Source organism: Lissotriton helveticus, chromosome 8 (assembly GCF_964261635.1).
Source record: "Lissotriton helveticus chromosome 8, aLisHel1.1, whole genome shotgun sequence".
Lineage (NCBI taxonomy): Eukaryota > Metazoa > Chordata > Amphibia > Caudata > Salamandridae > Lissotriton > Lissotriton helveticus.
In genome coordinates, this window is record NC_136069.1 from 1153163058 (window position 1) to 1153179200 (window position 16143).

Below are 16143 nucleotides of genomic sequence, written 5' to 3' on the forward strand. Positions count from 1 at the left end.
TTTTTAATTGGACAAGCCTCAATCTCGCCGGAATCGCGACTTCCTTAGGGGAAGAAACTGCGGATTGCCAGTCTTCATCGTCTATTTCAACACCTTCCTGCGTCCACTTGTTCCTTAACTCTACTAATAGATCAGCTCTGTGATTTATCAATTTTTTATAAATGAGAGAGATGGTTCTTTCTGGTAGATGTCCATCCAGTATTCGGTCTTCTAACGGGGATGATTTTGGTATAATCTCCCCCTCGGGGGATATCGACCTCAATGCATGCCGCACCTGCGCATAGCGAAAATATTCCGTCTCACTCAACTCATATTCAGTCTGTAATTCGGCAAACAACTTCATTCTTCCCTTCGCCCAAACATCGGCCACAGTAGAAATCCCTATCAAGTCCCATCTGTCAAAACCTTTCGTATTCCACAACCGGCCCAGCCTATCCGAACTAAACAAAGGGGTAGCCAGAGTCAAACAGTTTTTCCATCCCAATGAAAAGGTAACATCGTGCCATATACGTACTGCCACTCTAGTAGGGCCCGTTAAACTTTTCTCCACAGATCTAGTATACAGCGCTCTGTTGTAATTACCACCAGGGAGCAGCCACCTATCCATTGCATAGCCCGGATCCGCATTGGACCCATAGGTTTCATGAATTATAGCTCCCAGCTGAGACGCCCAGTAGTATCTTTTAATATCGGGGAGGGCAATTCCCCCGTCGTACCATGGGAGCGTCAGCTTAGCCAGGGCTATACGTGATCGACCGTCCCAAAGCAAACTACGCTGCAATCCCTCCACTTACTGAAAGTAACTAGCTGGTACTACATCCAGAGTGTTTTGAAGGGCATAGAGGAACCGGGACAAAGACATCATTTTGAACAGGGCCGTTCGTCCCAACAGCGACAGCGGAAGTTTCTTCCAGCCAGCCACGTCACTTTTCAACCGGGCCAGTGGAGGAAGAAGGTTCTTATCATATCGAATTGCAGGATCGAGTGAAATATAAATCCCAAGATACTTAAATCCGTCCCTAGCTCTCTGTATAGAACAATTACGGGGCAGGACGGGGACCTTGCCGCACAACACGTAAAGATAGGACTTTATCCAATTTATGTTCAATCCCGAGTTCCTACCATAAGAGGCTAAAACATCGCAGACTACGTTAAGGGACTTCTTGGGAGAAGTCAGATAAAGTAAAATGTCGTCGACATATAAAGAAATCCGATCTTCGAACTGCTCGGACCAACGAATACCTTTTATCGAGGGCTCCCAACGGATCCAAGCCGCCAGGGGCTCTAGAGCCAGCGAGAACAGAAGGGGCGACAGCGGACATCCCTGTCTAGTGCCACGCCCAAGACAAAATGGCGCCGAGACCCGATTGTTCACAACAACTTGGGCCAGAGGTTCGATATACAAGAGCCGCACCCAGCTAACAAACTCAGGACCAAAACCAAATTTAGCGAAAACCGCCCACAGATATGGCCACTCCACCGTATCGAAAGCCATCGTAGCGTCAAGTGACGCTAGTATGGCCGGTTCTCGTAAGGTATGCGCCCTAGCAAGAACTCCGGGCAATCGCCGCAGGTTTAAAGCCGTGTTTCTATGAGGAATAAATCCAGACTGATCGGGATGTACCAGTTCACTAATAACCTTGATCAACCTATTGGACAACACTTTAGCCAATATCTTAGGTTCCGAAGTAAGCAACGAAATCGGTCTGTACGAGGCTCAACTAGATCTCGGCTTCCCATCCTTGGGTATCACTACTATCGAGGCCACTCTCTGATCTCGAGGCAGGACCCCATGCTCTCGAGCTTCCAAAAACATATCTCTCAGATACGGGGCAATCCTGTCCGGTCGAAGCTTATACAACTCGATTGGAAGACCATTGGGACCCATTGCTTTCCCAAAATTCAGGGAGCGCACCGCCAAAGCAATCTCATCCACCGTAAGCTTACTATCCATGAAATCGCGGTCCTCCTCAGTCAAACATGGAAGCTGAATATCCCTCAGCAATTGGCACGAGTCTTCCTCCGGTCTATCCGAGCCAGAGGTATATACATTACGGAAGTAATCCGCAAAACCATCCACTATCCCTTGTGGATCAGTTATACGATCACCCCCGCAGTCTCAATCTCAGGAACTACCCGATCTGCACCATCCCTCCTGTCTAGCCATGCAATCAGCTTACCGGCTTTATCCACCACATCATATAAACGCCCCTGTTGCTCTCGGCTCAGGGCCTTCGCACTATCAGTGACCAACGTCCTGTACTCAAGCTGTTTAAGTTGCAAGGCGTGTAATTTAGCACGGGTAGTCCCCTGCTCCAGTTCCAGTTCAATATTAGCTATGTCCGATTCAACCCCCACCATCTCTTCCTCTGTCTGTTTTTTAACTCCCGAAATCAGGGACAAGGCTTGACCTCGAATCACTGTTTTGAATGCCTCCCACAACGAGACCGACGAAGAAACCGAACCCTCATTGTCTTGAAAATAGTGTTCCAATGCTTTCAAAAGTTCCTTGCGAACCTTAGGATTACGCAAATACCAGGGATTTATTGGGGGAGATCCTACCACCAATACCCAGGGTCATTTCAAATCTGATCCAGAGCGGCGAGTGATCCGAGATTCCTCTAGCCAGATGTTTCACCTCAACAATATACGGCACCTGGGCAGCCAGTACTAAACTATAATCGATGCGCGAGAGACTACCATGAGCACCAGAGTGGAATGTATACCGTCGCTGATTAGGATGGAACAATCTCCAGCTATCTATCAGGCTCAGAGCCTCTAGAAAATCAGGAAGCCATCTATGTGCCCGTCCCGTGTCACGAGGTGGGGACCTGTCCATGGTGCCAGAGACTACAGCATTGAAATCCCCACCCAGAATCAGCAACCCTCTGGGGAGATCTAAAACAAGCTTCCCCAGTTCTGCATAGGTAGTGGTTTGTAGACCCGGGGGGACATAAATCGAAAAAGGGAGAGAGTGTATCCCTCCCAACGTCCTGATACTGCTACGTATCGACCCCTATCATCTGCGGTGACGGAGTCAACTTCAAACGGAAGAGATTTTCTAAGGAGGATCTCAACCCCTCTCGACCCCGAAGTAAATCCGGCATGCGCCACCAGACGGTAGCCCTTTCTATGCATCGCATTACAAGCATTTCCCACCAAATGAGTCTCTTGAAGTAGAACTACATCCGGAGAGTGCCTTTTGAGGAATTGTAGAACCACACTGCGTTTAATTTTATCCCCCAGCCCATTCACATTCCAACTCAATACTCGCAGCCCCCTACCCCCATCAAAAAAGATAAAAAAGGCCCAACCCTCCTCCAGTCCTCGCACCATCATTAAGCAATTCTGGTATACAATGCCTTGGAAAAACACAAAAAACACAAAGACAAAGCAAAAAATTAACACTCCTCCCCACCCCCCATTAAACTAACAGTTACACCCCCCCACCCTGCACCCCTGCTCACGACTATCCAGCCACCCCAACTCGCAGTGTGCCTGTCGCCCCAACATCTAAACTACACTACAAACAAGCTAAATATGAGGAGGAAAGTGACCCACGGACAACCCGTTAACCCTCCTAAATTACTGTGTCAGAACATGACATTATAAAGAGTAGAACCATAGTCCGTTCCCCAAGTTTCAGAGTTCTCACGGCAACAGTACTTATTCTTGTTCCTGCGCACCCCCTCCTTCATCTCCACTCTGTCTGCGAGGTTCCTCTTGAGCAGTTAGCGTGTCCAACCAGTCCGCCGCGATCTCGGGCTTATCAAAAAAATAGACCTTCTCGCCATGTTCAATTCTCAGCTTGGCTGGGTTCATCATAGCGTATTTGAGTCCCTTATCGCGAAGCTTCCGTTTAACCCCCATGAAGCTCATTCTCTGCTTCTGGACTGCTTGTGTGAAGTCCGGAAAAAAACTGATGGATGACTTTTCGTATTGCAAAGGGCCTTTAGATCTAGAGGCCTGGAGGATCGCATCTCTGTCCTTAAAATTAAATATTTTCACTATCAAAGGTAGAGGCGGCACACCAACACGAGGCCTGCCTCCGGGAATCCTGTGCTCTCTTTCAACAGTAAAAAAATTACGGAGACCCTTGGGCAGAAGATGCTTTAGTACCAACTCTTCAACAAAGAGGTCCGCAGATTGCCCCTCTGCTTTTTCCGGTACACCAATAATGCGCACAATGTTTCTCCGGGCTCGCCCTTCAAAATCCTCCAGTCTACGGAGAGTCAGGTCATTCAAAGCCGCCAAATTCCGGACTTCTGTTTGCAATTCCATGACATCAGTCGTAAGACTAGCAGTCTTTATGTCCAGAGACTTCACTCTTGCACTAGTTTTCGTGGGGTCTGCCCAAATCAGATTCACTTCAATAGATACAGTGTCCAACTTATGCGCAAGAGTCTCCATCTTTTGTCCGAGAGAGGACCTGACACCATCAATGGCGGCCATAACATCTTGCAATGTCCGCTCCGGTTCCAGGACAGAGGTGTCTTTAAGTCCTTCTTGAGATTTGCCCAGTCCAGTCGGCGATCCCTTCGACTGAGCATATCGGTCCATGTTATTTGATTGGGTATACCTTCCCCCTCTGATGGGTTTCGATTGTCATTTATCTCCCTCCGGCTTGGACGCCATTGTGAGACAAATCAATGTACACCGTTCAGCTCAGGGGAAACAGCGATCGAACCTCCTAATGTTCAGACAAGCAACAAGCCCTCTGTTGTCAAATCTTATGAAAGTACGTTAGCCTTTTGTGGCTATGTAATATTCAGTAGTCGGCCTGGCACAATAATCAGCCAAAACTCTTCAATCGCCAATCCAGAGGGCAGCAGTCTATTGCAGCTTTGTCAGAGCAAAGCACAAATTGTCGCCGATAAGGGTCTAAGATGATCTGGAGTGGACCCAAGTGCGTCTTAGACAAAATCGAAAGTGAAACCAAGAGGAGAAGCGGAGCCAGGCCAGTCACTTCCGGTGCCAAAAGCAGATGTTGTTGCATTACCACTTGGGCACGGTGCCAACGAAATCACCGGTTGTCCGAGGGGAACAGGCCTCAAACTGTACGATCCTGTAACTCCGGTTTCCGGGGAACGTTCGAGACGCGTTTTTCAGCTTTCGAGTCTCCTTCGGTTCCTGTGCCAGAAGCACTCCACAGTAGGCAGGATAAATGACAGGATATATTCGGGGGGCTACGAGGGTCTCGGGAGCCCTAAGCTCACGCGGCCCAAAATACATTCAAGCAAATTAAGAAAAGCATGCATACAATTTAACCCCTTGACTGCGGGGCCGATTCCCCCCGCTGTGCTGGGGGGCGCGCATAGCGCCCCATTGCTCATGACGAGCTGAGCTCGTCATGAGCCACGTTTCACGTTTCTCGTGTGCTCATGACGACCACACCCGTTCTTTAGAACGCCCAGCACAGGAGGGGAATTAGCCCCGCACCTCAGCGTTCTAACGGTCATGACTCATCATGAGCACACGAGAACCGTGGCTCATGACGAGCTGAGCTCGTCATGAGTATAGGAGGGGTTAAAGTAGGCTATGCTAAAACAAAGGAGGCATGGAGAGGGTGGAAAGAAAAGGTAAAGTCATTCAAAAAGAAAAAGGAAAGGTGAAAATCAAGGTCAGTGTTCATAGCGTGTTATAGGAATATAGAAGACAATTTTGAGAAAGCATGGAATCTGAGAATGCGATGCAAAACTGTTGAATAAAACAACATTATTTGCATGTGAGACAGTAGGATGTATGACGTTACAACGCACACTTTTACAACGCATACCTTTACAACGCATTTTTTACAACGCAACATCCATTACAACGCATTCCATTACAATGCATGCCATTACAACGAAATTTTAAAAACTACATTTACAACGCATTCCATTACAACGCATACTACCTTTACAACGCATACCATTACAACGCATTACATTACATTGCATGTTTGGTAAGTACTGGATAGTGTAGGGGTAAAACTTACTATTCTAAGTTCAGGGGGTGCAACAGTAGGGTAAGTGTTGGATAGTGTAGGGGTAAAAATTACTATTCTAACTCCAGGGGGTGCAACAGTAGGGTAAGTGTTGGATAGTATAGGGGTAAAAATTACTTTTCTAACTCCAGGGGGTTCAACAGTAGGGTAAGTGTTGGATGGTAATGTTATGCGTTGTAATGGTATGCGTTGTAATGACTGAGTTGTAATGACTTGCGTTGTAGTGGTGTGCGTTGTAGTGTCATGCGTTGTAATGGTTGCGTTGTAAATGCATGCGTTGTAATGGATGTTGCGTTGTAAAAGTTTCGTTGTAATGGTAGTGCGTTGTAAAAGTTGCGTTGTAAAGGTTGTTTCCGGAGACAGTACTATATTAGGTACTTTTGAATCTAGAACCAGACAAACAGTCTGGGTCCTGCTAGGCCACGGCTAAACCACAGCTCCAGCAAGGACAGATCATCAGCTTAGAGGTTGTAAGTTTAACGTAATGGTTATAGTGACATATTGAGAGCTCTAGACTGCCTTTGAAGAAAGCAGCTTTTTTTGTACGCTTTGTGCCTTTTTCCTCCTAACGCTGCCCCTCCTAAGGAGATCTGTTATGCCTTTTACATGAATGTTAAGTGCAGGATAACATAACATGTGCATCTGTAAAGCGCACGTTCACCCAAGAGTATCTTAGCACTGAAAAACAGACATTAATATTGTTACCCATCTCAATGGTACTTAATTTATCAACCTCAGAAGGATGAAAGGCTGGGTGGATCTGCCAGGATTTTAATCTGTGACCAGGAGGTCAAACACAGGCCCCTACAGTAGACGCATTAGTCCACTAAGCTACCAGACCCAGTGGTAATGGATGGCCCTGTGGCTACTAGAGAGTTGATCTTTCTTTGGGTAATCAGTATTCAGAAAGGAAACAAAAGAGGTCTTCCCTGCATCCAGCCCTTGACAGGTAGTTTGTTTTTGAAAAATAAAATGTTTTGCTGTGCTGCTACTTTGAACATGGCACCCACACAGCAGTAAATCACTACTTTCAGCAGAGCCACCATGGTGGCGGGAGCTCTGTTGAAGGCACAAGATCTCAACGTGCCTGGCAAAACTTTTAAAGATGGAGGCCTTTACTCCACAGGGGGTAAATCCCTCCATCCATCCGTTAATAACACATAATATTGTAACTCCCATATACATCAATCTCTTCATCTGAAAAAGTCGATCTTAGTCTCTTGTGAATGATGCCCAAAGTTCAAGTTAATATTGCCTGATAACTTCCAATCCTGAAAACTTCTTACTGTGTTACCTAATCTTATGACTCATCCTTATTCATAAGTACATGAAATTATGCTCACCTCTAGACAGAACGTGATTACACGATGATCACCATAGATAGCATTTGTCCCGAATCTCTTGCTCTATAAATATTATAAGAATATATCTCAATCAATGTTCGATTTTCTTAGTGATTGGGAAATCCGCGAAGTTTACAAAATTGTAATCGCTTACCTCGCCACATCATCATTACTAGCGACCGTGCTTCAGTGAGTAATAGACCTCATGCCACTGAGAAATAAATTATTGTAAACATCACTATTCGTCCGTGACCTAACTACTAGCTGCTGCTTCTTTGCGAGCTTTCAATTGTTCACCTGATATTTGTCCGATTACGTCAACCCGTTCAAGATGAATAAATCAAAGAAGCGCTAGACGCTGTAAATCATTATAAAAAACAAGACATCTCAAGTTTATCATTGAGCCCGTGGCTCAATGATAAACTTGAGATGTCTTGAGATGTCTTGTTTTTTATAATGATAACACGCAAGTCGCAGTACCATGATGCAATCAATACCACGCATCACAAACAACTTAGTGTAGCCCAGTCACTCAGATTTTAATATAATAACCTGTCAACACATTACACTATGGGTAGAGATGCGAGGGTTATTATCATGTTAGAGATTCCATCACAATGATTAATTGGTATGATTGTTTAAGTTCATGTATTATATTTCAGCAGATGTTAATTCATTTTTCTAATATGGCACATAAAAGTGTAAACATGAAATGTAATTGCACTGCACATGATGAAACTCGTATATTGTGTACCTTGTAATAATTCATGGTTCACCTTGAGTTTTAATTAATATTCAATATTTCATGATTGAAATAGTTTTCAGGTATTCGCGAGTCATGGAATTTGTGGATGAGTATTTCGTCTGGATAAAGTTTCAACATTCAGTAGAACGCGATGTAGTCTGCTTTCGGTTTTCATTAGGTTCAGTCCTTTGTTGATTGTAATAGCCACGTATAGTCGTCATCGCGAGTAGGCATGAAAATAGCAGTAGGACTAGTGGCGTGGAATAATTGTATCCGGTACACCGCTGGCGTCGGCGTTAACACTGGTGAGCTTGACATCATGAGCTTTTGAACAAAGTTCAGCGTAGGGTTATGAAAGTGTTCAGAAATAGGATGGCGCTCTACAGGTAGTGGTTGTAAGGTAAGTTTTGTGGCTAGTAGTGGTCGGTGCTACTCGATCAGAGATAACCCTATTCTCTGAAAAAGAGGGGGGAGAGGAGCTCTACCTTCTGTATGTATGTATGCAGGGTCAAGCGCACACAACCTAAGTAAGTTCAGTAGTATGTTGTATGTCTTTTAATGAAAGGATAAGATCAAACTTCACTTTTGTCGTTTCGTTTCTTATTTATTTAGTCCGACACGTGTTTCGTCAATAGCGGGGTGGACCCGTGACTCTTCAGGGCTGTCTCTCACACACCCGGAGAAATCGACGGACCACTCCCGTCTGTCACGCCACGGCAATAAGCCGAAGAAATGGGGCAAGCGGAACGGCTTGCCTGTTTGTGACCGACCGCATACCCGACGGCGGACACTTTCACCCCGATATAATTTCTGGACACGTGGGAAGAACTACCCTTCGCGTCCGCCAACATTTTTTGACACCCGATTAGGACCGGGTTGGAATTATCAACGGTCTGACGATACTGTCTGCAGCTTAAACTTCGACAGCCCTGAAGAGTCACGGGTCCACCCCGCTGTTGACGAAACACGTGTCGGCTGGTTTTCGTGTAAAACAAATACTCTTACTGGACTAAATAAATAAGAAACGAAACGACAAAAGTGAAGTTTGATCTTATCCTTTCATTAAAAGACATACAACATACTACCGAACTTACTTAGGTTGTGTGCGCTTGACCCTGCATACAATCATGAGCTTTTGAGACCGCGGTTAACTAGGAGAGATTGGTAACTGACGGTCGTCTCATTTACAGCGCTTCTTTAATTTATTCATCTTGAACGGGTTGACAATCAGCCAAATATCAGGTGAGCAATTGAGAGCTCGCAAAGAAGCAGCAGCTAGTAGTTAGGTCACGGATGAATATTGATGTTTACATTTATTTATTTCTCAGTGGCATGAGGTCTATTACTCACTGAAGCACGGTCGCTAGTAATGATGATGTGGCGAGGTAAGCGATTACATTTTTGTTAACTTTGCGGGTTTCCCAATCACTAAGAAAATCGAGCATTGATTGAGATATATTCTTATAATATTTATAGAGCAAGAGATTCGGGAGAAATGCTATCTATGGTGATCATCGTGTAATCACGTTCTGTCTAAGGGTGAGCATAATTTCATGTACTTATGAATAAGGATGAGTCATAAGGTTAGGTAACACAGTTAGAAGTTTTTAGGATTGGAAGTTATCAGGCAATATTAACTTGAACTTTGGGCATCATTCACAAGAGGCTAAGGTCGACTTTTTCAGATGAAGAGATTGATGTATATGGGAGTTACAATATTATGTGTAATTACACATGTACATGTTTACGATCAGCAAAATGCATTGTGGTGGAAATTTTTTAATCTTTAACTGTCGCAAGCCTATTGATATATTTGTGTTTCTTTTGATTAATGACAGTGGGGAGTTGACTAATTACATATCAATTTGTAAAGATGATTTGAATCATTCACTAGAAATGTGCATCCTTTTAAAGTGTTTCCCCTTTCTATTTCTTTTCAACAGAAATTTTCAACCCCTGACGAATTGACCAAAAGTCCCGAAATGCATTGGGTTTAATAGAAAATTCGTACATTTGAAGTTTATGAATGTGTATATATTTGCATTGTGTATTTGTTAAATTCATGAAGAGTTCATTGCAAAGATTGATTGAAATGAGTTGACCGTCACTGACATAACATGAATTAAAATGTTTATGACACGTATGAATAGAGTTTAATTTTTTGATGGATGTTGGAGTCCTAGCAGCCAGAGTGGGGCTAGGCCACTTACATTGTTTTACACTAATGCACAGCAGGCATTAATCTAACATTGCACACGTATCGAGATATATATTTTGAAATTCAGATCAGATCGAGTGCACTTTTCACCTACATACATTGATATATTTTTCTGCTCCAGTGGAAAGTAGCACCAATTGTAGAAAACATGTCGTTTGAATCGATCGCAAACATCACTGAAAATCGTGCTTCTACAAAAGCATACACAGCGGATGAGGCGAATGAAATATATAATCTCATAAAGGAAACAAATTCATTCTAAGCACAAAGCGGAACTATTACTCAACAACTCCGTCAACTGGAGTATCTCACAAGGAGGGAACTGAATCAGCGTTTACACGCCTCAACATTGATACAATATCATCGCGTGAAACGGATTCCACGTGGACTTTGGCTTGCTATTCGGCCAATGCTTTTCAGACTCCACAGTAATCAACAATTCATGGAGAAGTGGTATTGTATTTTAAATAAATGCTCCTTAGACTTGATCCTGTTATTGACAGAGGAATTATCAAAAACAGTACGTGACCTAGAAGAAGAAATCTACAATTTAAAGAGTGATTTAACTAAACGCATGGATGAAGAACCTTGGGAACATTTTTTAGATGAACTGAATTCTCTTCTGGATAAATATGGGAAAGAATTGCAAGAAACAAAGTTGAGAAAATTCAAAAGAGATACGATCGACTACAAGTTGAATGAGGCCTATATGTGGGCTGAAGTTTATGGTCAACGACGTTTTAGTAAAAGAACTCAACAAGCCTCTTCTGAGGAAAGTGTTATTTCAGATCGCGACACTGATACCTCTAGACCACTGGCTCATCAATCTTTGATTAACAAAAATATCAGGAAAGAAACTGTTGAAACTAATTCAAGATCCTCAGCAGATGTGTCTTTTTTAGAGAAAGGAGGGGAACAAGGTCGACCACCAGACCCCACAACATCAAAACTCCCAGAAAAAAGACCAGAAGAGGAAAAGGAAAAAGAAAAAGAGAAGAGAAAAAAAGGTCTCTGAAGCCAGACGAAAGTCTCATAATCAACATTTCTCACACACAGTTGACAAAATTTGAAGAAAAAGTGCTCAATAAAGGGACATCCTTTGTAAGTACATACCACACAACAGAATTAGAGACAGAAGTGGCATTCTTCAAGTTTATGAGGGTTCTACGCCTACGCAATTTTTTCACTTTCATTTGCCCCACAGAGATCAGAGAAGACATCACCCCAAGTTTCAAACCAAAGAGTACTTTCCTAGCGCTGGTGTCGCATAAAACTCTTGATACTTTTGAAACTTTAGTGAAAGCAGATTTGAGCAAGGTCACATACAAAAGAACATCTAAAAACCTCCGTAGAGCAGAATACAGTGCACTACAGACATCGGCTAAAAATGAAACTGTTGTATTCCAAAAGGCAGACAAACGAGGAGGACTAGTCATGATGGATTCAGAATTCTACATGCAGAAAGGAATAGAACATGTATCTGATCAAACCATTTAAGATATTTTGGACAAAGATCCGACATCAGAAATATCAGTCATTTTGAGTAAAATGCTTGATCAGGCTGAAAAACTCAACTGGATTGACACCAACACCAGGAAATACTTATTACAATCGTTCCCCAGGAGACCTAAGATCTACTTCTTACCAAAGATACATAAAAATGTTGAAGATCCTCCATTTAGACCAATAGTGTCGGGGTGTGAATCCCTTTTTGAAAATCTGGGTTGCTACATTGATAGCTATCTACAACCGTTCGTACAAAAATGGACCACTTATGTTGAGGATACATCAGATTTTTTAGGAAGCTTATCAGCTCTAAAAGTGGAACAGTATGAAGATTGTATTCTGTGCACTATTGACGTAGTTGCACTCTATACATCAATATCACACGCCAATGGGCTTGAAGCTGTGTAATGGGCTCTTCTGCAAGATGAAAACACACATACACCGAAATGTTTCATCATACAATTATTGGAATTCTGTTTCCAGAACAGCTACTTTATATGGAAAGACTAGTATTACATACAATTGAACGGAGCTTCTATGGGTTTTCCCGGAGCACCTGCCTATGCCAATACATTCAAGGCTAAATTCGAAAATGATTTTATTCTATCAGACAGGACATGGCAAGAAGGCTAGGTATTTTTTCGAAGGTTTATTGATGATATCTTCCTAATATGGAAGAAATCAGAAGATTCATTACTGGCCAACATTCACACGCTGAATCTAGTCGATCCTCGGATTCAATTTACATATAGTATCAATAAGAAGATGTTATCTTTTCTAGAGGTACTTATTGAACTAAAGGAAGGGAAAATCGCCACCCGAGTGTTCAGGAAACCCACTGATAAAAACAACGCTTTGTTATATCAAAGCTTTCACCGCCATCTTTGATTCAAAATTTGCCTGTATCTCAATTTTTAAGAATCAAACGCATTTCATCAGAAGAATCAGCATGTGAAGAATCATTACAGAGGCAAAAATTGAATTACAAAAATAGAGGTATCCAGAGCAACTGCTGGACACACAATTAGCAAAAATCAAATCGACATCTTTTAGTTAAACAACCCAAGAAACTCACTAAAAGAATGGTATTTGTCACTAAGTATTCTTCTGCATCAAGAGACATAAAACGCATCATCACCAAACGGTGGGAAATTCTAGAAACAGAAACTGACTTTGGTCCACTGTTCAAAGAAAAACCGCTGTTGCCTTTTCTCGGGCACAGAATTTAAAGGAATTATTGACTATAAACACAAGTTCTACAACTTCTGAGTAAACAGATACATCATGTGGTACAACAAAATGTTGGAATTGCAAGAACTGTAACTACGTAATTCCAGGGAATATTCTCTTACACCCCAGAACGGGAGCCAACATTAAATTGCGACATGGTTCTAACTGCAAGTCAGAACATGTTATTTACATGATTAAATGCCCCTGTGGGCTTTTATATGTTGGAAAAACCGAGAGAGAAATAAAAATTAGACTATCTGAACACAAAAGTAGAATTCGCAATAAAACACCACTCCAAGTCTAGCGGTCCATTGGACTGAAGCAAGACATACAATTGCTCAGATGAAATTCCAGATTATTGAACAAGTACCACGAATTCCAGGAGCTGACAACTCAAAAATCCTCCTCCAGAGGGAAGTCGTTTGGATAAAAAAACTAGAGACCATGACGCCCAACGGGCTCAATGATAAACTTGAGATGTCTTGTTTTTTATAACGATAACACGCAAGTCGCAGTACCATGATGCAATCAATACCACGCATCACAAACAACTTAGTGTAGCCCAGTCACTCAGATTTTAATATAATGCCCTGTCAACACATTACACTATGGGTAGAGATGCGAGGGTTATTATCATGTTAGAGATTCCATCACAATGATTAATTGGTATGATTGTTTAAGTTCATGTATTATATTTCAGCGGATGTTAATTCGTTTTTCTAATATGTCACATAAAAGTGTAAACATGAAATGTAATTGCACTGCACATGATGAAACTCATATATTGTGTACCTTGTAAGAATTCATGATTCTCCTTGAGTTTTAATTAATATTCAATATTTCATGATTGAAATAGTTTTCAGGTATTCGCGAGTCACAGAATTTGTGGATGAGTATTTCGTCTGGATAAAGTTTCGACATTCAGTAGAACGCGATGTAGTCTGCTTTCGGTTTTCATTAGATTCAGTCCTTTGCTGATTGTAATAGCCACGTATAGTCGTCATCGCGAGTAGGCATGAAAATAGCAGTAGGACTAGTGGCGTGGAATAATTGTATCCAGTACACCGCTGGCGTCGGCGTTAACACTGGGGAGCTTGACATCATGAGCGTTTGAGAGCACGGTTAACTAGGAGAGATTGGTAATTGACGGTCGTCTCATTTACTTTGACACCGTCCAGCGCTTCTTTGATTTATTCATCTTGAACGGGTTGACGTAATCGGCCAAATATCAGGTGAGCAATTGAGAGTTCGCAAAGAAGCAGCAGCTAGTAGTTAGGTCACGGACGAATAGTGATGTTTACATTTATTTATTTCTCAGTGGCATGAGGTCTATTACTCACTGAAGCACGGTCGCTAGTAATGATGATGTGGCGAGGTAAGCGATTACAATTTTGTAAACTTCGCGGATTTCCCAATCACTAAGAAAATCGAACATTGATTGAGATATATTCTTATAATATTTATAGAGCAAGAGATTCGGGACAAATGCTATCTATGGTGATCATCGTGTAATCACGTTCTGTCTAGAGGTGAGCATAATTTCATGTACTTATGAATAAGGATGAGTCATAAGGTTAGGTAACACAGTTAGAAGTTTTCAGGATTAGAAGTTATCAGGCGATATTAACTTGAACTTTGGGCATCATTCACAAGAGACTAAGATCGACTTTTTCAGATGAAGAGATTGATGTATATGGGAGTTACAATATTATGTGTTATTACACATGTACATATTTACGATCAGCAAAATGCATTGTGGTGGAAGTTTTTTCATCTTTAAGTGTCACAAGCCTATTGATATATTTGTGTTTCTTTTGATTAATGACAGTGGGGGGTTGACTAATTACATATCAACTTGTAAAGATGATTTGAATCATTCACTAGAAATGTGCATCCTTTGAAAGCGTTTCCTTTTTCTATTTCTTTTCAACAGAAATTTTCAACCCCTGACGAAGGGACCGAAAGTCCCGAAATGCATTGGGTTTATAAGAAAATTCGTACATTTGAAGTTTATGAATACGTATATATTTGCATTGTGTATTTGATAAATTCATGAAGAGTTCATTGCAAAGATTGATTGAAATGAGTTAACAGTCACTGACATAACATGAATTAAAATGTTTATGACAAGTATGAATAGAGTTTAATTTTGTTGATGCATGTTGGAGTCCTAGCAGCCAGAGTGGGGCTAGGCCACTTACATCCTTGCTGGATCAGACATCACTCTTTCACTTGCCCTGCTATAGTATGATCAGGCAGGATCGGGTTGGGAAAAGGAGGGGTGGGTTAGCTATAATTTTCAGCTAGATTACTAAACTCTTCAGCCCAGACTGTGAATGTGCACTTTAGTCCATAGGCCTGTCTAAGAACTTTACTCTGTCAGGGTCCTGTATTTATCACCCACCTGGCCCTGCAGGGGTTTGGAGCTCCGAGTAGGCTGAAACCCTTTCTACTTATATTCTCAAATGCGCTAATTTCATCCCCTTAGGTGATTTCAGTATTTGTTTTTGATGGCACAAAGTGTTACGTGGTTGCCACTATCATTCTGACTTCAAAGGGCTAGGGCTCAAACTTTTAGTGAAGGGATCTACTCAAAATGCCGGACATCCTATTTTTACTAACTTGCCACCACTCTCGTTGCATGCCACCTTCCCCCTCAGCTGTTCGGACTATTTTGTGAATCCTTTCTCTATCAAGGGATATGCACACGAAGAGAGGAAGCAAGCTCATGCAACCCTCTTCAGGAGCTAGGCTAAGTTTGACTCGACAAAACACTGTGCCTAAGATGGAGGGATCGATGGATGAGTGCACTAGTTTTGTGATGTATTCCTATAGGTTCTGTATCGATCCCCCTATTCCTGACCCTGTTCTGGTTAACAAATTAACTAGCAGCCATCCCATGATGCAGAAACCGTTATCTGATTAAGCCACACCACGGCACAGGAACGCGTTATCTGATTAGGTCATAACGCTTGCCATCTAAATATGCAAGCAATATTCCTCCAGCCCCTGATAAGGCATACGCGGTTCTCAAAACAAATCAAACCTATGACAACCTGGGAAAAACCCTGCGGCCATTGTTTTGATTTCACCGAGAACTTCAGCAAAAGAATGT

The 16143-nt window shown here is 42.4% G+C and overlaps 1 protein-coding gene across 2 annotated transcripts in view; it reads right to left on the minus strand.

The window, feature by feature from the left end:
- Positions 1-16143, minus strand: part of ADPRHL1 (ADP-ribosylhydrolase like 1) — a 290079-nt gene that overhangs the window by 40857 nt on the left and 233079 nt on the right. The window lies entirely within an intron of this gene.